We start from the raw sequence: 23,822 nt of genomic DNA on the forward strand, positions 1-23,822 counted from the left end.
AAGAGCCCTTCAAAGCAGTGTAGATTAAGCACAAATCCCATTGATCTATGGACCTAATTCCTGGCTGGAAGGGGCCCTGGGTCAAAGAGAACTTAGATCTATCCAGAGGAGGGGGAAGGCTCCTTGCTGGAAGAATGGACATCCTGTAATGCAAACCAGAAGAGCACTCCAAATTCAAATACCTGACAGAAGTGGCAAATGGCAGGAGGGCAGTCCAAGCCCTGAGATAGCTGGGCGCTTCAGAGAATCACAGCATGAAGCTGTACCAGCAGCACTTCTTAATCCTATATTTGAAGGAACAAAAGTCTACTCTGTCCCCCTGGATACTAGAGGTGCTGGTGGTGCCCAGACCACACACTCAGTGGCCCTTGCGTCCCCAGTCTGAAACTGCTCCTCAGCTCCAGAGATCCAGTAGGTTTGCAGAACTCAAATGCCAGAAACAGTGACAAGAGAAACTTCTCTTCCCCGTTTTTCTTGCATGTGCATTTTGGGGACTGAGTAGCAAAGAACGCAGGAGACAGGATATTAACACTTCCGAGGCCTGACTTTCTGCATTACACACGCTGTCCTTATTTCTTCCTGTGACAGGCGCAGTATGCTGTACTTGACTACTCCAGCTCAAATCCATCTCTGCAGAGGTGCCTCCTTGATTTTGTGCTTTGTGCATCAAGGTGCTTAGTTTGCTCCTCTAAAAAGGTTTACAGACTCAGGGGCCTGATTATCCTCTTACTGCTGAGTTACACCAGGGTCTCTCAACTGACGTCTGTGGAGTTACACTGCTGTGAAACCAAGAGGGGATTCAGACGCAGGGACACATTGGAGGTAGCTTACCAAAGGAAAGACAAGAAGAAGAGGCTAACATTTCTGATTGCTATTGCTTCTCTCCACTTCCTTTTGCTGCATAGAAACCTCCTCCATCCGGGACATCAGCCTCAAGCTGAGCTATGCAAACAATGGCTGGTTGATACAAAATTACTTCCTCTGTTTGCTAGCAATATAGGGCCAAATCTTGGGGTAAATTGGCATAGTTCCCTTGAATTCAATGGTGAGACACTAATTTACACCAGCTAAGAATTTGGCCCATTTTGTTTATTGTCCTGGAATGGCCCCAAGCGGCTATCTCACATATGGGGCATTAGCTGTTCTGATTAGCACAAGTACCTCTGCTTGGAGAAAAGAGCCAATAAAAAGTGAGCTGACATTAAACTATTTGTTCCCCAACATGTAAAAATGGTTTGTACTTTGTGTATTTCGTTCTTAATTATGGAGCCTGCAGAGGCTAATGCTGGTGGGGAGTAAGAATTCGTAATCCTGACTGACGCAGAGTATATAAAAAAGGAAGCATCCCTGAAAAAGAGGTGAATACCGACAAAATCCATCCATTATACCTTCATTCACAGTTGTCTTTTTGAACAGAATCCTCAAAAGATCAGACTCTTTAAATTATATTAGATCAATATTGAAGTGTTAATTACATATGTCTGTTAGGGTGTGATTTTTTTCATAATCAGTTTATATATTTTTGAATCTCAAATACAAATTGAATGATAAAATTATACTAATGCGGTCTTGGAGAACAGACAAAGTGTTGGAGATAACACTTGAACTTACTAAAGGCTGACAACAATCAAGATACAAATGAGTGTGGAACAGATCAGTGTGGTATACAATAAAATAGGTGAATAATCTGCTTCTGATTCAGATTTGCCATGATTAGTAGCTGCATATCCAGAGACTGATATTGATCACTTTGGAGATGTTTCATGACAGTAAGTTTTTCCCTGACCAGAATGTCCCATAATTTAAAGCACCAGTTTCCCAAACTGAAATGAGGTGGCTATGTCATTGGACTGCAATAAGAAGTCTGGTGGTATAGACAATGATTATCCAGATATAATTCTAGCAATTTAACTGCCTAATTAATGCACAGCACATTAACATCTTTTACTGGACCACCTTCTGTTGGTGAGTGAAACAAGCTTTCGAGGTGACCTGAAGAAGAGCTTGAAAGCATGTCCCTTTCAACACCAGAAGTGGGTCCAATAAAAGATATTACTTCACCCAGCTTGTCTCTCTAAAAATACCCTGTTCTTGCCAGTTATAACATCATAACAATTTTTTAAAAAAATCATTACAACTTGTTGCTTTTATTTTATAATAGTAATAACAACCTGCATGGGGAGTATTTAGCGCGGATTAATGACTGACTGGGTTTAAAGGCCCTCACCTGCACCACTATGGACCCCTCACAGCTTGTCATTCAGTAATTTTTGCACTTCAACAGTGATTATATAAGGGTCCAATCCTGCAAAGTGCTGAGTGGCTCTTATGAGGTTCGGAGCACTCTCAATTCCTATTATGGTCCAGGAACATTATGGGTGCTTTACGTCTCACAAGAGGCACTCTGCATCTTGGAGGATCAAGCTATATATGAATTACACAGCAAAGTCAATTTACAACTGCTTCCAGTTGTGCATCCCTTGTGATTTGCTTTGCATTACTTAAAAATAAACCTTTGGCTTGAAAACCTGGAGTTCAAAAGTTTCAGAAGGTGGTAAATTCTGTCTATTGTTACTGCTTTTCATAATGATCTTTCGGGACTCCAAGGCTTGGTCTCAGTCCACATTCTCTCAGAGTGGGAACTATGCTCCCGTTGCTTGCACAATAGAGTGGAATGTTCTCATCTTCCTTTGTAGTCATTATTGAAGAAGCTCCTTCACCTTCTGTCTCCTTCACAGTAGTAGTGCAGGGGGCATGTATGCCAGGTCATCTTGTATGATATTTTCTCAGTTTGCTAAATAGTTTAATGCTCTGAAAGTTCATAAAAGTTGGTGCAAATTCTCTGACAAGAAAACTACCTTCCTTTTTTCTTTAAAGGAAACTTGGTTTTTTGGTTATAGGTGGAGTGTAGGCAGCTTTTTTGCTGCCCCAAGCAGCAGGGGAAAAAAAAAAAACACAACGAAGTGCCGCCGAAGAGGAAGAGACGTAGTGAAGGACTCGCCGCCGAATTGCCGCCGAAGACCCAGGTGTGCCGCCTCAATACCGGACGGAGTGCCGCCCTTTTCTATTGGCAGCCCCCAGCACCTGCTTCTTTTGCTGGTGCCTGGAGCCGGCCCTGAGTGTAGGAGCTCAGAGTGCATGCATTACTGCTCGTTTTGTAGATCTGCCTGGAAGAGAAAAGCAATGGTGGGGGATATCAATAACCAAAAGCAGAACAACAATTTGTGTAGATAAACCATAACCTAGTCCCAAGTACTCTGTGGCAAGACTCTCTGGGTTTTCTGGCAGCCTAGTGCTGCAGATTGACAATTCTGCAGCAGTTTCATTGATGTTCAAATTTGATTGATGTTCAGATTGGATTGCATAAAATATGACAATGAAAAACACAATCCATATGGCAGCAGCTGTGTTATCTGTTTTATAGCCGATTCAACGGAATTTACTGTCCCTGACTTTTGAGTTTTCATTGTGTTGCAAGATTATGTATGGAGAACGTTTAACTGAAGATGAAAGTAGAAACTTGAGGTTTTGGTAGTGGGTAGGGAGCATTTGGGGCTTTTGCTATTTGAAAAGGTGAAAAGGGCATGTTAAACAATGTGATAAGCACAGTATCTGGATGTTCTAAAATGATCAATGGTGATACAGTTGATAATGATGATATTTTTGTTTCAGAGAGTCAACACCCCATTGAGATGAATGAGGCAGCTCACGTGTCTTAGGGCTATTTTTTTTTTCAGGCTGCCTGCAGACTCAGGCTTGATCTACACTTGAAAGTTATATTGGCCTAGCTACCCCCCTGACGAATGTAATTATGCAGACATAGCCCCCAGTGCAGATGCAGCTAAATTGATGGAAGAGCACTTCTGTCAATGCAGCTAACATCAGTCAGAAAAACTCCTTCTGCCAGTACAGGCTACATCTACATTACACATAGCTATGCTGGTACAATCTTCATAGTGTAAACATACCCTCAGAAAAACATCTCTGCATTGGCTTATATTTGATGTTTTTAGGGTTTTCTTTGTAACCATTATGGCTAGAAAAATATTTTTTAATGAAAGCATAGGCTATACGTACACTCTGGACTCTGCGCTGGCATAGCCTCTAGTGTAGCTGCAGCCTACCCTGACAGAAGTTTTTCCATCACTGTAGGAAAATCTTCTTCCCAAATGACATTAGTTACATTGACAGAAGCACTCTTCCATCAGCCTAGCTGTGTCTACACTGTGGGCGAGGGAAAGGGGGCAGGTTTCAGTATAAATACGTGGGTGTATTTTTTCACACCCCTGACTGACATAGCTATGGCAATATATCATTTAAATGTAGTCCAAGCCTCAGAATCTGGAGCACAACTCTGCAGCAAGGGGAGAATTCCTAGTAAATTCTGTGACTGCAGAATACATGAGCACTGGCCTGTATCTCTGTCCATCTGGGTATTCAGTGACCCCTATCACCAGGGTCTCTGATGTTTATAAATGCCTAATGTTTATAAATGCCTTTCTCTCTGTATGAGTAATGGAAGAAGGAGAAGAGGAGAAATATTTCCCTCTGTCAATGATCATAATCAAAAACAAATTTAATAGCATTGTTTTAAGGATGATGGAATTACTAGAAATCTCTCTGCATTACATCACAATAAAACAATAGGGAATCACCTTGGGGAGGAAGATTCTAAGTTTTACCCAAAGCTCAAGAGATTTCTCCTGCCAACTGATCATATATTGTATGGGTAGCAGATTAACTAATATTTCAATGTAGATGATCTGAGAACCACAGGGAAGTTCTAGAACTGAAGGGACTCATTTCTGAGTGACCAAGGCTGATAGCATAGCCAGTGCCAGGGCCATCCTTTCTAATTTCATGGACCTCTGAAATAAAGTTCCACTCCAGAAGCCAAGCATGAAAGGATAGGAATGAAAACTCTTTGACAGATAAGATAGTGCAAGAGACTGTCAGAATCTCGGTAGGAGAATGAAATAACACTCAATACTGTCATGGAAAACAATAATGAAAGAGTACACCATTTTCTTAACTGAAGTACTATCAAATCTACAGTACTGCTACACAACATATTTTTCCTCCAAAGATGCCAATTTCAAGCTGTGACTATTGATCTCTATCTAACACTCAAAATTAAGTGCCCCACTGAGGAAAAGTGGCACCAAATTTTTTGAGAACAACAAACAGTAAAAAGCCAATGGGGTCAAATCAAGGTCAGAATTTGATGAGTAGGGTGTCATAAATTTAATCCATTTTGTCTAACATAACGTATAGGGTCAGGATTGTTTTTTATTTCTGCATTTTTTTTTTTTATAAAACTAGCTTCTCTCAGAAGCATCACAGAGCCAGACGTCAACTTTTTCATGAACATTTTTCCATGACTGGAGAATAGATTGAATGGACTGAAAGGCAGATGGTAATTATGCCTGTGTTTATTTCCTAATGAGTCAGAAGATTCTTTTTTGCTTTCTGCCACATCATTTCAGAATACAGAAAACGTATCTTTAGGGCAGCCTGAGGAACAAAATGAGTGCTGTTAAAAGCCCCACTCCAGCAATACACTGCAGCACACTGCATAACCCTAACCATGTCAGAAATCCCATTGAATTCCATTGAAATCCAGTCATGACTGATCAAGCATTACCACCAGTTGGCAAATGTTTGGTCTCAGGGTAAAATTTTCAGAAGTGCTTAAGTGACTTAGGAGTCTAAGACTCATGGAAAGTTAATGGGAAATAGGCTCCAGAATCACTTCTGAAATAGGATTTAGGCTTGCTTTTGAAAATTTTACCCTTAGTCTAGTTACAATGGATAATGATCCACATAAAAAATGGTTTATATTGTGCTACAGCAGTGCGTGGCCTTTCCAGACAAAACCGACAGCTCCCAAGGAGCAGGCCCAGATTAACCAAGGTGCACTTGGTGCACTTGCACAGGGCCCCCATATCAGGGTGGTGGCTTTGCAACAATCCAAACTTGAGTGGCATTGTGTCCCCCATGCACCAGTTGTAACTCCTCTGACTCAATTTTGGTACACTCCTCCCGTCTTCATGAGGGGGGAGGGTTGTGTGTGTGAGCTGTGTGTGTGTGTGAGTGACTGATGTTGCACTTTGGTGATTGGCCCTATAGAGAGGACAAGGGCCTGCTACTGCCATCAGCTAAAGTAGTTCTCCCTTTGCTCAATAGTTAGAAATCCGGGTTTTTGGAGCTGAAGAATCAGGGTTTCATAATAGTGGCTTCTCAGGAGTGTGCCATTTATGTAGTAATTGTGCCTACATAGGATACAGTTCACATCAATAATTTGCCAGCTAAAAAAATGCATATCATAAACTGTAAAGACTGTTTTGGAACTACTAAAATGCAATGGATTACAAATCAGGCTAGTTGAAAATTGTTGAACTGTTTTTCTATGAAAAATTGGGCTTTCAATAAAACCTCCCCCCCCCCTCCCACCCCGTGTCTGTTTTCTGTGGAAAATTTTGACTTTGCTTTGAAAAACCAAACACCTGAAAACCGAAATGTTTTCAGACAAAAAAAACCTACAAAATGTGTATGAAAAATGCTGCTGTGGTGCCCAACAGGAGCTTTAATTCAGGTGCCTCATACCCCAATTTTCCTCTCTGAGCTACACTCCACAGCTGGATTTCATTTTCTGTAATACACTACAGCCAGGGATTCCCCGATGAATGACAGGGGAAAGCATGATGCATCAGAGGTGTAGTCCAACCAGGGAACACAGCCCATAGAGAAGAATAGGTGCACAAAGTACTCCATTGACAGCTCTCATGGGACATGACCACGACATTTCTGACTAGAAGGGGTTTTTGTTTGTCTATTCATGAAAATTTTAAATTTTCCACATGGAAGGAGAAATGATTTCCAACCAGCTCTAAATACAAATGTATTTTTTTCCCCGTTTTTTTTTTTTAAGGTGTCACAATACACATGTAAATGACATCAAAATGACTCCAAAGTTATAGAAGAAATACTTTCAAAAATCAACAAGCATTTTTTTCGATGAAGCTGCACCAGTCTATTAGGTGGAGCACACAAAATCGGTCTATCTTGCAGGGAATAACACTACATTTTAAACTTTTTCCTTTGCTTGTAACATACATATCAGGTGAGGTATTTTATTAAAACCTTCCAGGAATGAAGCCTTGTGCCAGCAAATTAAAGAATTCTCCAGAAATACATTAAATGGACTGCTGCTATTTTGAGCTTCATGTACAGACAGATAAATAAAACAAGGGCAACTTCTTAAGCAGAAAGGAGGTAAATACAAGTTAGATTTAGAAATTAAAGAGTTCTAATTTGGTTTATTCTTGTACATTTACAAAATTCCAACAAATCTACAACTAAACCATGAATTAGTCTGCCTTCGATTACGCATATAGTGATCACTTAGGGACAAGATTTTTTATTTTTTTTAATAAGAGCTTAACATAATGCTCCTAAATTAGTGTCCTGGTTTTCAGAAGTCCTGGGCATTGAGCAGCTCCCACTGACTTCAATGGGAAATGTTTTTTGAAATCTAGACAGCAATTTAGGAGTCTAATCTCTTTTTAAAAATCTTGACCTAAGTGTTTAGCGAGGTAGAGAGTCATAGATTAAATCTAAGACCTCACTACAAAGCTAAGAAAAATTACCTTTGGAGTGACATGCAGCACAAATTTCAGAGCCTAACACTTCAGGAAGATTTTACTCCAATCAAATACATCAGGGCTGCCCAAGAGGGTTTTCCGTTGTTTGTCTGTTTTTGGTTTTTTAGATCAAATAAAACACTTCCTCCCCACCCAACCTCGCTGAATACTCGCATTTTGTCCAAATATGCAGATTGATATTGCTTCCATATATCTAATATAAAGGTTAGAGATATATTAATATTACCTTCTACACAATGCTATGTGTTTTCAATCATGATCACTCCCACATTAATTTCCGTGTCAAGATACTTGCTCTTCTTAGTCCCTGCCAAATGATGACCCCTCTCAGGAAGCTGGAGGCTGACAGGTTACTGTTTTGAGTAAACAGCCTAAAGGTTATTCTAGATGTTACCTCTGACACTCACAGTTAAATATTGATAGTCGCCAATAAATTCAAGATAATATACTGTAGGTTCTCTACTGTATAAACAGCCTCTCAATGCGGCCAGCCACCACAGAGCAAGCTACCAGAGGGCACTTGGGGTGCAGGGAGGAAAACCCCATGAGATTCCCCTCAGAGTTTCTTCCACTAGAACAGAGGGGCCCTCAAACACTCCTGAGGTCTTCTCAGATCATGGGCGATCCATCAGACACCAAGGTCATCCACTCTGAGTTCCTGTCCCTCCACACAAGCACCTAGACCCTTTCTGGCAGCACGCCTCAGCAGACCCACAAAGGGGTGTTTCACAATTCAGGGGAAGACTGTAGAAGAGACCAAGTGTGGCAATTCTGTTTAACAGAAACTGTGTTCATCGGTCTGTGAGCTAGAGAGCCAGGAAGATGCTGGATCAGTGTGTGCCCAGAAGCCTCAGCAAAGAATCCCTTTTGTATTTACTGCTACTACTGTTCTCTATAGTGAAGGTCATTACACCATTTCGACACCAGCCACCTCCTCACCTCTCTCCACCTTTCACCATCAAAGTGGGAAGATCTGTGCAATCAGGCCTAATGAGACAATCAAACTGAAGAAGAAATTTTGCATTCCTGAGCACTCAGGGTGAAATTTACTGCTTTGCAAAAGGCTAGCACAAAATCAATGCATTCTCAGAGCTTAAATATTAAACAAGCCTGTGCTGGCCCTCTGTGCAGGAGTGAATGTCCCCATAACATACCAAAGCTCCACCTATCAGGGCATCATAACACAACAGGGAAGTTTACCCAACGGAGTTTCACAAGAAGATATCTGGCACAGATCTTTCGAGTCACTTCTCATAAATAAGGTCTTTTTCCCCCCAAAAAATAGGTGCCTAACTTTAAGCTACTAAGTTTAAAGGGTGGAAATTTCAAAAGCGCCTGAGTTACTTAGGAGCACAAGTCCCACCAAAGTCAATGGAAGCTGTGTGTGCATAGTGACTACAGCATCAGGCTCCAAAGGTTCTCTTCTGATCTGGCCCTGTTACATATTCTCTAGACCCTCACCAGCAAAAAAACAGCCTAGTAGTAGAGCAGCTGGAGATACTTAACCCATCCTCCAGTAAATAAAAGAGGCCAAGCCCCTTCTGGATCTCACCCTGTCTATTCCTCATCCAGTAAAGGAGTACAGCACTGCCAAGAAGGAGTGACATCATAGTAGCTGAATTTCCACGTTTTCACATGGGGAAAATAATATTATACAACTTCGGTGTTAGTCCCTCTGCTTCACATTAGACCCTCCCCTCCAAGTCACTATGTCCACTGCTGGTATCAGAGGGAACTAGCCAAATCAGGTTTCAGGTTATGCTGATAAGTGACCTCCAGTTGTCCTTGGAAAAGGGGTATGGATCCACACTCATACCGCTGAATTTCTCCACAACTTCTGATACCATTCATATTGAAAAGCTACTATCCCACATTAGGGATGTAGCAGGGATTAAAGGAATAGACTAAAATAGTTCCAGTCCTTTTCCTTAGGCCAAATCCAGAATGCTATCATGAGCTACTTCTTACTTCTTAGAGCTGTCTCCTATGGGACCCTGTAGGGATCCATCCTTTCTTCTACCTTGGTTAACATCTACATGAAGCCGCTAGGGGAAGAGTGTAAGATGACATGGCCTCAAATGTCAGCTATACGTGGGTGACAAAACACTTTACATCAAGTATGTCTTGTATCATTTCTCAGCTCTTCAAATGACTCAAATATCAACACTTTGAGGAAGAGCAACTGGGACAGGCTGATAGGAATAGAGATATGTTTCACAGGGCTTGTCTCCATGATAAAAGTGCCTTCTATCATGACCATCTGTCCTCAGATCGTCCAGCCAGTCCACTGTCTCCACATTGCTTCAGGATATAGATAGCTGTGGCAGCAAAAAAATACTCTTCCATCACCACTCACCCTGTTGGATTCACAGGTAGTCATAGTGGTCCACTATCCACTCCTGACCTCCAGGCTGAATCATTGCTCTGTACCTAGAAATGAAAAAACCGACATTTAGAGAGCTCTAATTGGTTCAGAATGCAGCTACTTGTCTAGGCAGTGAAACAGAGCACTGAGAGTACATCACAGCAGTGCACTTCTTCCTTCACTCCACTCCCCCATTAAAGAGAGGCAACTTCAAGGCTTCAGTCCTGATCTTCAAAGCCCTCTACAGGGGCAACCAAACCTAGCTGAAGAACAGCCTCATTTCCATGCTTATGACCGACTCTGCCACCGAATTTAGAACAGCATTCATATACCACAGTGATAAGCACAGTATACATCCCTAGACAGACAAATCTTTCCATTTTGAACCACGTAAGCAAATGTAATGCCCACATGGCTCTAGACAGAACACAGAGAATATAATTGAAAATCATCATTTTCTGGAGTTGGCTTTATTGGTAACTCAGAAAACAAACAAGCCTAAGCTTTCTCCCCAAGTTTGGCTCTTCCTAGGATTTTCCCTGGTAAGCTTGTGTCCCAGACTCTAGTTCAACCTATGCAGAGCTAGATACTCCAATTGCTGCCCTTTATATCCTGGAGGTAGCTAACAAGAGCCATCTGTTAGTATGACTCAACACTTATTAAATTGCACCTTCCTGTAGAGTTCAAGAACCTCACATCAGGATGACTTAACAGAAGAGCACTGCATCCTGTGCAGGCGCCTAGAGCCCACACGGGTCATGGATACTGGCTGCACAGTTCTTGCTATAATCTGATACGTGCGTATTGCCCAGGCTGTACCTCTAGGTTGGATTTAGATCCTGCCATATATTTCTAGTCAGATCAGTATTGCTAGGGGAAACACTGACTATATTTAAGAAATAATACATATGAGAATTTCCTAGCAATGACAAGGAGTTGAAAGAATGCATTTTGCGTCAAGCCCTTACCCCAGCCAGTCAATAAGTGCTAGGAAATACCTGATTTAGAAATCATAATTGCTATTCTAAGCTGTAAAATGCAGAAGTGTTTTTTTAAAATATACCTTTTAATGTGCTGCAAAGTTAAACACTGACTTGCACGTTGCCATGGATATAATGTTGTGTTTACAGGACTAATCTTTCCTGGCAATTAAAGGCCAGAAGGAGAACCAAGAGGAGAGCAGGGTTTCATTTGGCATTCCATTACATTTAACAAGCTTTTGATTTTACTGGATTATCTGTAGAAGCAAAGTTCATCTCTCATTTGCACTAAACACAAAATGCTTGATCCTGCAGCTCTTACTTATGTGAGTAGCCTACTGAGACAAATGACTGATGATTCATGTGTGTAAGGGCTGTAGTATCAGCCCCTGACTTTTCTACACATTTTGCCGTGGCTGACATCAAAAGCATATTTTACAAGAAAGGCATGTTTTAGCTCTATCTGATGTGGAATATACCCACTCCAATCAAGAGTAATGAGATGGAGACAGGCCTCATTTTTATTGAGAACAAGTTAAATTCTCCTTAGACAAAGTAAAGTGATCTTAGATCTTAGAGGGTGTTTTTAAAAAGAGGAAATTTTGTTTGTTGGAAGCCCATTTCTCAAATCCTTATCTCAAATCTCCCATTGTAGTTGCCAAGATTCATTCATGTCAAGATAATGTGAACTAGCTTTGAAACTGATTGCATTCAAAGAGTAAGGCTAATGAGTAAAAACAAAATCCAGTTGTTAGAAAGACGTCATTTTTTAGAACACCAAATCTAAATATCTCTTTCAAACTCTAGAGAAAGTCAAATCCAAACCCAAACTTTGTCAGTTGGGCCCATCTCTAATTATTTCAAAACTTAGACCAAAATCCTGGCCCCACTGAAGACAATGGCAAAACTTCCATTGTCTCCAATGGGACCAGGATTTCAGCTGTGCAATATTACGTGAACATGCTCAAAGAAATAGTTTTTGACCACTAGTTCCAAACATGTAGCATTAGCAGAACTATATTACAATAAAATAGATAAATTGAACACAAGAGCAACTGTTAACGGAAGAAATTTTTGTACTCTCAAAATGAGTTTCAGTTGCATTGATAAACCTGGGGATTACCCTGCAATAAAGTGTCCTTCCAAATTCACATTGGATGTTTAGCTATGTCTATATTGCCTCTTGTATAAAGAGTTCAGTATTTGGCTAAGCATTGTATACATTTCAAACCGGCTTAACTTCAGCTTTTGAAGTGGGTGGTGAACACTATGCCTACTTCCTGCACTGAAAGCTGCAACAGAATTAGAATCTATTTACAATGAACATACCTTTACTACTTCTGCTGTATTCTGACTTTAGAAAAAAATTCATCTCACTGGGCAATGGAACCACAGACATTAAGACGGTGTTTCTCCATTCTGTGGGATGTCTTCACACCCCTCCCACACAGTAGAAACGATATGACTCAGACAAAACTGTACTATATTTAGGGGACTGGCATTCTGTGTCTTACGCTGATGTTCACACAAGTATCTCTTACAAAACAGTAAATTTCTAAATCAAGCACTCGGTCAGCCCCTCTGTGCTGGATCTGCCATCAGTACACAGTTATACTAAAGAGGGGCTAAGGAGGGGCTGGATCCTGATTCTGATTAGGTTTGGGCTAGGGGTGAGTTAAAGTCTGAATCAGGGCTAAGTTTAAGATCACCCTCAGAGATATCTAGTGAGCTGGTATTGTGATATTTCAACCCCAAGTGGTAGAAATCTTGCAAGATGAACTGTCCTTGTGAGACTCCCCTCATCTCAGGCCTCTGTCTTCAATAGGATTGGTCAGGTGAGTAAATGCTGAGCAATGAGAGTAAGGGTAACACTGTCAGGTCCCTACTGTGCCTCTCCAAAGACAAGAAAAGTAGCCAAATCCTCAATAGGTGCCTAGGTGCTGAAACTAGGCTGCTGCTGCACCCCATCTTGAAGTGGTTTCCATCATATAAGGGTTTATAGTTTGGTTCAATGGCTCTCAGCACCCCAGAGCAGGTATAAATCAGTGCAACTCTATTGACTTTTATAGCAATTTACACCAGTTGAGGATCAGACCCATTGTATCCAGAGAATTTAACAGTTTTAATAAAGGTTTATACACTTAAGATGGGGTTTTCGAATGCACTTAGCCTTGGCCTAACTCTGCTCCCACTGAAGTCAATACAGTTAGGTAACATAAGGAGGGATTTTCAAAAGCACTCTATCAGAGCTCAAGTCCTGAATTTTTTGTGCATTTAAAATTTCTATTGTCTTAATGGGAGTTTGGGGTATGGCAGTCTATGCAGGATCAAGCCCAGGAGGCCAAACTCTTTCCTCATGTAAGCACACACTGAAACTCCCACTGAAATCTGTAGCAGTTGCATATGTGTATCTGAGGGCCAGGGCCGGCTCCAGGCACCAGCGCAGCAAGCAGGTGCTTGGGGCGGCCAACGGAGAGGAGCGGCACGTCCGGATCTTTGGCGGCAATTCGGCGGTGGGTCCCTCAGTCCCTCTCGGAGGGAAGGACCAGCCACCGAATTGCCGCTGAAGAATGAAGCGGCAGCAGCAGAGCTGCCAAAGTGCCGTCGATCACGGCTTTTTTTTTTTTTTTTTTTTTTGCCGCTTGGGGCGGCAAAAACGCTGAAGCCGGCCCTGCTGAGGGCTAGAGGTGGGCAAAGAAGAAGTAATGAACTACTTATCAGATGAACCTCTTTTTCTGTTCATCAATTGCCTATGAACAGAACATGATTTTCTTGAATGCATTTATTTAAAATTGTTTGCTGAATAATCTCCACAAATATAATTAATGACCTGTTACTCATTTACAAACAGTTCATTGCTAACAGAAATTTGAGCTGATTTCAGTAAACATGTAGATCTCATGGCCTGTTTCTGACTCCCCAGTTGCATGAGCATAATTCTTAGACTCAGGTTTCTGCAAATAATTTTCACAAATACTCTGCCATATTCACTTACAATGAGTATATCTGTCTGATGTGTAACATTTTAGCCTTCCAAGTTGTGTCTCTCTGGAAACTATTAGAATAAAGTTCTATGTAGCTAAATGAAAAGTTCCAAAAAAATTTGTTTTGCATGTGTTGAATATTTTGTTTGAACAATTTCTGTCAAAATAAAATGTTTCAGCATATCTAAATCCATATGTTTCATTCAGTGTATTGAACCAAATCAGTATGTTTTATTTAGAGTCAGTCCCACATGCCACCTATGGTGCCATCGTGCCTAATGAGAATTGAAGTTCAGGTGTCACATGCCTCTATTCTTCCTAAGAGTTGGACTCCCTGGCCAGACTACATCTCCCATGATGCACTGTAGCCATGTGACTCCCATACTGCATCACATCGGTTGTTCAGAGGGGAAGCTGCACTGTATCATGGGAAACAGAGCCCTGTCAAGGAGCCTAGCTCCTTGGAGAGAGAACAAAGGCATGAAGTACCCACACAATTACTACCATGAAGCACTGTGGTAGCTCAGGCAGACGCAGTTTAATATCCAACTAACTCAAAACAAAATATTTCGGTTCAGTTCAACAAACCAAAATGTTTCAATTTGTGTCAAACTAACCTGAAACTAAATATTTTCTGAATAATAATAATAATAAAAATATTCAGCAAGATTGAAACTTTCCTTTGGAAAATTTTGATTTTGTGGAAACTTACTTACTTACTTACTTTTTTGTTGGAACAGAAAATCCCCAACCAGCTCTGGTACATACAACCATTATGACAGAATAATTCAATGTTCTTCCTTTTTGCTATGAATGCAAAAACATGGGTGCAGAAGAAATAGAAAATATATCTTAGTATTACAATGGGTTCTAGAAAGAACGGTTGTCACAAAACTTGATAGTTTTCAGTAAACCATCTGCTACAAGCATCTTAGTTTTTTAAAAAACTATTTAATATAGTTAATTTAAAAAAATAAATCTATCATCATGACATATTGCAGAGAGAGATCGAAATACTGATATGAACTTCACACATATTGCTTAAGTGATCCAGTACCTTTATGCCTACTTCATAGAACATAACGGAAGGAAACCTAATGTAAAATCATTGCATGCAAGCAAATACTTTGTTTGCTGATAATTTCATGGTTTGCACATGATGGGAAGTGAGAACTAATCATGAGAACTAGCAGAACGCTCTGCTGAGCCAACTGGATGGCACCAAGTCACACTGACATTAGTCAATTTCTTCAGCATTTGAGGAGAAGGAACCAAGACTACTGGGCATCCATTCGTGAGGTTGTAACAAGAATGAGTGGTGTGTACCATTTCCCATTTCCGACTAAAATCACCATCACACAAAGTAACTCAAGCTCCTAATTTTTGCTCTGGTTACAAGACAGGGGTGGTTAATATTCTTGTACATTCTGTGAAAGACTTGATGTTCTCTCGTTTGATTGCTTGATCCTCCCTCTTCACAGGGTCAGTTAAGAGGAAGAAAAGGCGTGGCCAGGAAATGATATTCAGAGAGCTAAAAAGTTTAATAATATAGCATGATCTCACTGTCCATCACAACTTACAGTGGGCAGAGCAACTATGATATTTCTTTCAAGTGAGAAAGATTGCAACAAGAAAACAATCTTAAAATATGACCCATATTCATGACAGTGATAGTAAGAATGGTGGGAAACATCTGAAATGCCATCTATTTAAAGCTGTCTTCTTGTACTTCTCCCTAAATGCCAGAAACTACCTTTCTTAACTTGACATCACCATGAAAACCTTTCAAATCTGGATCTGTAGCTGCCTATTTAGACACCTAATTAGAAACCATCTGATTTTCTAATTGCTGAGCGTCCATCGCTCCCACTGAATTCATTAGGAGGGAGATTTCCAGACCTAACTGTAAGTTAAGTGCCTAGTTCCCACTGAGAGCCTGTTATCCCTACCCACATAGCAGGATAACAAAGTGGAGGGGAGAATGCTAATGGAGGGCTACTACTTTTTCCATGAACAGAGGCTATCCTGCGCAGTTTGAGCCTCTGAAGTCACCTTCTCCATGAAGCACTCCTCCCCCAATTTTCATACAAATAGCAGCACCCCAAAATTTGAAATGCAGACATTCTTGCAAAAAATAATTCTCTATACTATTGCCACTCTTCCACCCACCTGCACATATGCTTGGCTAGATTCATTGAAGCTGGTGCGGGAAAGTGAGAATCTGGCTCAAAGAGCAGATCCCTTCAACCTGAAATACTGCTCCCATGAAGAACAGTTCCCTGCCAGTTCCGAGACTCTAAATGAAATCAATGGAGTTATGACAACTTATACCAACCAAGGGTCTACACCTCTGAGTTCGCCCAGAAAGAGAAGTTCCATTTGTTTAAAGAACCAAATTTCACACACCCCCAAAAATTGTTTCCCTATATCTGACAGAAAAGTATCTCCCCTTTGAGACACCCAGCGTCCCATTTCCTCTACTAGTCATCAGCTTCTTGCTACACTCTTTGGGTACAGAACAAGATAGCACTCCTTAGTTCACTGTGCTGATGGAGTCTCCCTCTCCCTCATTAAGAGTCTCATCCTCCTCTTCAATGGAAAGAATTTAGATTTAACAAAAAATGTATTTTGAGTGAATAAGAAAACAATTTTGATTCCATTTCCCAACTACAGCATTAAGACTGTAAGAAAGAAAGAAAATATCCTGTGACTAGATTGTTGCCTTCTGTGAAAAATCCCACAGAACCAGAAGGAGTTAATCAAAAGGTATGTGTTCAACCATTGATAGATCTTACACGTTTAGGAGCCCCAAATGTGGGCTGTGTGTGGTCACTCCACTCCCTTTCTTCCACGAATTTGGTATTATTTCTATGTTATTACTGCACACTTTCTCTCCTCTACATCATGGAGGAAACATAGGGCTCATGGTTTTTATTTTTTAAAAGGATTTTCTGCGTCTCAGTAGAAGAACACGAAGAAAGGAATGGTCAAGATCAAATAAATGTAGCCAAGAGCATAATGATCACTTGATCTCACTTATCGCATAGCAGCACTAACATTCTGTGGGCAGGGTTTATTCATAGCAAGAAAATCAGAAATAGCAAAGAAGTTTGAAACCAATTTTATCACCATTCAGGTTAATGGGAGGGTACAAAATCCATTTGTCAAAAGATTAATGTTGTTTCTTTACATTTGCCATCTTGCCTCTGGTTGTGCTTGTGCCCCACAGAAACAGCTTTGACCAAAGTTCCTAATATGTGGAGCTAATTACATTATAATGAAATATATAAAGTGAGCCGAGTGGATGTTAACTTTTTGTACCTGAAAATGAGCTTCAGATGCATTCATATATTTGGAAGGATTATAATGCAAAACAGGCCCCTTTAAAAACTGAGAGGTCTTCTGAGCATTTTGTGCAATTATACAGCATTGCAGTTAGCCTTAGATCATCTGTAGAGTAGGAATCGGATTATTAATTTGAAGGACAGCTATATAAACTAGTTAAAGTGTGCTTGAATTTTGATAAATCAGATAATTTAAAGACAATAACATTTTGATAGAAGTACAAGGAGCAGACCCACATGGAATAATAATTAGGTAATAATAATAATTGCAGCCAAGGGTGAATTGATAAACACTACCCTTCAGTCTACAGCTGAGTCCAGGATAGTTTCAGTCTTTTCAAAAGATGCAACCTTTAACTTCCTGAGGCTGCTTTCAAATCTCTGATAAGAAACAACTTGGCCTGGACAGGACAAAGATCTTGAGAAAAAGCATCCCACAGATGCTCAAAGGGCAATGTTTACACACTGCTACTGATGCTCATCTACACTAAGGCCCCTTTACACCATTCTGGCAGTGTAAAAGGGTATGAAAATGAGGGCTGGTCTACACACAAACGTTGTATTATGTTAACTATTGTGTAACTAGTATAGTTTAAATGGTACAACCTACCTATTGTGGATGCAGTTATACTGGTATAAAGGTGCTTTATACGGGCAGAGCTATTCCTGTGTGAGCGAGGGGAGTAAGCTATACCAGCACAAGCCACCTTTATTCTGATATAACCGTATCCATGCTCGGAATGGTGCCTGTATAACTATTTCAGCAAAAAAGTCAGGCCACTAACCAAAGCAGTTATAGTGCTACAAAAACTGAATGTAGACTAGGCATGAGTGCCCATTACACTTAACCACCTTTAAGTCTGGAGCAATGTGAAGGGGCCCCTGGGGCCTGTCCACACTAAGAAAAAAGGTGTTTTATTACAAACATAATAACTAATGCATGACAACTAACCTGTTTTAAAATCCTAACATCGATATGGCAAGCTGTAGTTTTAACATGTTAGTTGGTCGAGATGAACCTTAATCTCCCTTTAAAACATTAGTTATCACACACTAGCTACCATGTTCTATGGACAAGCTCTTAGTGTCAATGAGAATTAGGCACTCTGTGTGCATGTCAATATAGTAAGGGACACCACTGCAATGCAAATAGTAAATAATAATAATTTGGACTAGAAATATCATGTGCCATACCTTTGATCCATTAATACCAACCCTCACTGATGTCAGTAAAAGTTCTACATACAAAATAAGTGTAGACCATGCCCCCCTGAACAGGGGACCAATAATTTTTTACACACACACACACACACACACACACACCCCTGGAGAGGTGGGGGTGGGGAGTTCCCAAAATGTGCTAAGTACTTTTCAAACAGAACAAGACATAGTCTGGGGCCAAAGTCATTTGATCAAAAAACTCTTGATTTGTACTGAGTATGATTTTGTATCCTGAATAAAACTTTATATAGTGCTGCCACTGAAAGTTAAAAGTAGCCCTGTATTTTTCATACAGTTATCATTTATTTCCTTGAATCTTAGGAGGTCACCCTATCTTCATGGCATTTTCCCTTCTCGGCAGGAGTTCTGCTAGGATTTGGGCTGCATAAGTGGGGAAACAGCAAGTGGAACCAAGTCCCGGTTAGCATTAATATACCTGGACTCCCCCTCTGCAGGTTAAAAACATCTCCTGGAGGTATTTTCCAGGGGTAGCAAGTAGAATGGGGGTCCTTGGCAAAAGCAGTATGGTCAGGAAGCAGAAGCAAATGGGGGAAGCCAAAGCCCAGTGCAGAGGCACAAGACTTCCAAGCAGATGACTTGAGCCTCTAACAATCTCAGGGGAGCTGCTGGTTTCAGAGGTGGAACCTCCTGCAATTCCTTTTAGGGACACAAACAGCCCCCAGTGAAAGAATCTCAAGAAACTGTGCAAATCCAAATATCCCTGCCACTCTACAGGAGTAGCCCACTGAGAGGCATGATAGGCAGGGGCAGCTCCAGGTACCAGCGCAGCAAGCACGTGCCTGGGGCGGCAAGCCACAGGGGGCGGCCTGCAGGTTGCTGTGAGGGCGGCAGGCAGGTGGCTTTCGGCGGCGTGCCTGCGGGAAGTCCACCAGTCCTACAGCTTTGGCGGCGGGGACGCCAATGCCGCGGCACCGGCGGACCTCCTACAGGCATGCCACCGAATCCGCGTGACCAGCGGACTGCCCGCAGGCATGCTGCCGAAAGCCACCTGCCTGCCATGCTTGGGGCAGCAAAAAACATAGAGCCGCCCCTGATGATAGGGCCTTTTATGTCCTTTATGGGATATGTGGTTTACTTCATTGTTAGCCTTAACTAGCGAAGCAGGTAACCACTAATGATGAGGGAGAGAATATACCTCAGCCAACTACTGAAACTGTCCACTATTGCTGTCTCTGTGTGAGGTATGAAAGACATATTGTCCTTAATTTATGGCCAGATGCCTGACTCATCAATTATTCTCCTTCAGAAAGAATACTAACTATTCTCTTTAAAATATGTTTTGACCAGATTAAACACAAACCTTTTACATTTTGTTTCTTCTTGAGTAAAGTGAAACACAGATCTGACTAGGCTTGTAACTGTACTGTGGCTTGTGCCAGAATATGCCATGAGTGACGGTTTTCAGTTCCAGTCACAGTTGAGTGCATCAGACAGTCAGGGTTTGGAATTTACCCTTCGACTTCACTCCAGCAATCCAAGTTCTGGAAAATATCACTATCTGTACAGAATTAAAAAGGGAATCAATTACTTTTAAAATTGTGCCACTTATGTGAGATATGCTGATCATTTATTATTATAATAGGTGGAGCTGATTAGAGACACCTATAGTAAAGGTTGCCTGACACTTCCCATTATATGATCCTGTTTTCAATTGCTTACAACTTTGCTAAACTTTAACTGCTTGGACTGAATTTTGTGTGTGTAGTGCACTAACATGCACAGGCTTCAGCCAGGAGAAAGGCCCCATCATGCTAGTCGCTGCACAATCTCACACCAGTAGGAGGACACAGTCTCTGCCCTAAAAATATGACAATCAAAGACAAAAGGTACCATAGGAGAAGTGAATAAAATACAATGTTAATAACAATTCTATTAGTTTTTTAACATGGCCCAAGTTTTAACTGACACCCTTTAAGTAGCAGGAAATGTAACAAAGAAGTAAGGCTTTGAATCTGATGTCATCTTTCCAGTGGAACATTTCTATTGAAAATATACCCCCATCATTTAAAGTGAACCAAACCATAATACTGAACCCCAGCTATTTCATATCCTGTACCCTGGACAGGTAATATTAGGAGGGCAGGGAAGCAAAGACATTAGTATATTTGGTGCAAAAATATATATGTGTGTGTGTGTGTGTGTGTGTGTGTGTGTGTTTGGTTATTGATAGAATAAGTCCAAGTTTAACCACACAGCCTGGACAGTGAAACTAGTTAAGTGGCTGTTGATTCCTTTTTGTCTTTTATTTGTTTCTGAACTTAGTAAACAGGGGATTTTTTGATTGCATTAAAGAGGAAATCAAGCAAATACAATACTACATTTTCTGTAGAACAGGGAAGCATGAGAATTGCTCAAGATACCTAGAACAGTGTTTTTCCAAAGTTCAGGACATGAGCCAGTACTGGGTCATGGCATGTAAGGCACTGGGTTGCCTTGCTCAGCACCCAGGAACCCTAGCGGCTCTGGTCAGCACCGCCGACCAGGGCGTTAAAAGTCCCATCGGCGGTGCTGCCCAGCTAAGGCAGGCTAGAGCCTACCTGTTCCAACAAAGCGCTGCGCCCCAGAAACTGCCAGCAGCAGGTCCGGCTTCTAGGCAGGGGGGCCACGGGTCTCTGCACGCTGCCCCCGCCCTGAGCCCCTCCCACACCCTAACCCCCTGCCCCAGCCCTGAGCCCCCCCCAAACCCGGAGCCCCTCCTGCACTCCAAACCCCTCATCCCTGGCCCCACCCCAGAGCCTGCACCCCCAGCCCAGAGCCCTGACCCCCTCCTGTACCCCAACCCTCGCCCCAGCCTAGAGCCCCTTCCCACACCCTGAACCCCTCATCCCTGGTCCCAGCCCAGAGCCTGTACCCCCAGTTCAGAGCCCTGACCCTCTCCTGTACCCCAACCCCTTGCCCCAGCCCAGATCCCCTTCCCACACCCTAACCCCCTGCCCCAGCCCTGAGCCCCCCCAAACCCAGGGTCACTCCTGCACCCAAAACCCTTCATCCCTGGCCCCAGCCCAGAGCCTGCATTCCCAGCCCAGAGCCCTGACCCCCTCCCACACTCCAACCCCTTGCCCCATCCCAGAGACCCCTCCAACACTCTGAATGCCTCACACCCGCACCCCAACCCTCTGCCCCAGCCCTGACCTCCTCCCACACCCTAACTCCCTGCCCCAGCCCTAAGCCCCCGCAAACCCGGAGCCCCTCCTGCACCCCAAACCTCTCATCCCCAGCCCCACCCCAGAGCCTGCACCCCCAACCCGGAGCCCAGCCCCTCCTGCTCCCCAACCCCCTGACCCAGCTCAGAGCCCCTTCCTACACCCTGAACCCCTCATCCCTGGCCCCAACCCACAGCCCTCACCCCCGCACTGCAACCCTCTGCCCCAGCCCTGAGCCCCTCCCACACCCCAAACCCCTCATCCCAAGCTCCGTTGGGTCACAGGCATCAACAATTTTCTTCAACTGGGACCCCAGAAAAAAAGTTTGAAAAGCACTGCCCTAGAACATGCTTAAGCCACCTTGTCCCACAAATCAGGTAACTAGGCAGAAGCCAGGTTTCAGCCTCTTTAAAAATCAGGATCTACATTATTTTATTCAAGATAATTTTACAGTAAGAGGATAGAAATGAGTTTGTCATTTATAACATAGCATTATAATTTTACAGCTCCTTCTTTTTCAGCAACTTAAATCTGCATTTTACTGGTGCCCTGCTAATAAAGAAGAGCCCAGCTAAACAAAAGCAATGTACAGTAGCAATAGTGTATTCCATTTGTCCTTCTCCTCAGAAATATATATGGACAATTATATACCAAGTTCTACATACACGAGGAATCTTGCTATAGCAAAGTACACAGTGTCTCAGCATAGTTTATACAGTTAGTAATGGTGTCTGTCTGGTTGGCCTGCACTAATCCAATAAAAGAGAATCAAACTGCAAATTGATGGGCAAGGACAGTGGTTTTTACTCTTAAGCCAGAGTTCGTGAAAGGAAATTTTCTTACCACTGAAATGCAGAGATGGCTGGTTACAATTTTGGTGCTTCCTATCAGATAGTAAATAACAAAATACACCTCTACCCCGATATAACTCTGTCCTTGGGAGCCAAAAAATCTTACCGCTTTATAGGTGAAACCGCGTTATATCGAACTTGCTTTGATCTGCCGGAGCACGCAGCCCCACCCCCCCCGGAGCGCTGCTTTACCGCATTATATCCGAATTCGTGTTATATTGGGTCACATTATATCGGGGTAGAGGTGTATTATTTAAATGGCACAATCCAGACAATTCTCACTATACAACCTTCTAAAAACTGTATCACTGCCACGAAGTTTCCACGTTTGCTATTTAGACTGAACTTCAATATTAATGCTGTGTATAGAATTCTATGGTTACTTAATAGAACCATTAAAAAAACAGTCACAGACTAAATAACATTCCTCATCTTACAACGAAGTTCATTAAACATGTAACAAGTATTAGCACTATCTTGGTACGTTGGGATGAGAATACAATCCTTCATATGCTTCTTAGTCATATAAAGTATTGTCATGTCTGTATACAACATTACTCCAATGAATAGAAAGAGATACTAATAGGACCTCTATTATGTCATTTGTAACAACTTCAGTAAATAATAAAAGATGAACACATGAAAGTCAGCAGGGCTCATATGGGATATTTTAGATATTAGATCTGTGTACCAGTCAAGATTCTGGTCTCAGAAACACATGCATTTCTCCCCAAGTTCTAAGAAAGGGGAAGAAGTTTTATAAATACAAGCATAGATACACTAGTTTACTGTTAAGAGCCAGGGGACTACATTACTAATCTACATTAACACAGTACTTACTGTAGAATAATTAAGTGCAATAGAACCTGCCTTAGGTCACAGGTGACATGAGTTTCGTGATCTCACTGTAAACCTTCCTGGACATTTACCCAAATCAAAAATACAACAAAAACTCATGTTCCTGAAGTAAAACCCCTTGGGCTGAATTCCCTAATTTAAAGCAGCAGGCCAAATTCAAACCTGGTACAAGTCGGCACATCTCCATTTCAGTCAAGTTGCATTGACCAACAACAGAACTGAACTTTCCCAGTGAGAAGTGCATGTGTGTAGTATTTGAATTCAGACTGACTACACTAAAGGAACATACTTGCTTAATACACTATCCTACCTAGTTGCCTTATTTAGGATTTGGGGGTGGGGGAACGGAGAGAATGTTTGGATTTTTTTTAATAATCTTTAATTTAGAGTT

This window comes from Malaclemys terrapin, chromosome 7 (genome assembly GCF_027887155.1).
Source record: "Malaclemys terrapin pileata isolate rMalTer1 chromosome 7, rMalTer1.hap1, whole genome shotgun sequence".
NCBI classification, from domain to species: domain Eukaryota; kingdom Metazoa; phylum Chordata; order Testudines; family Emydidae; genus Malaclemys; species Malaclemys terrapin.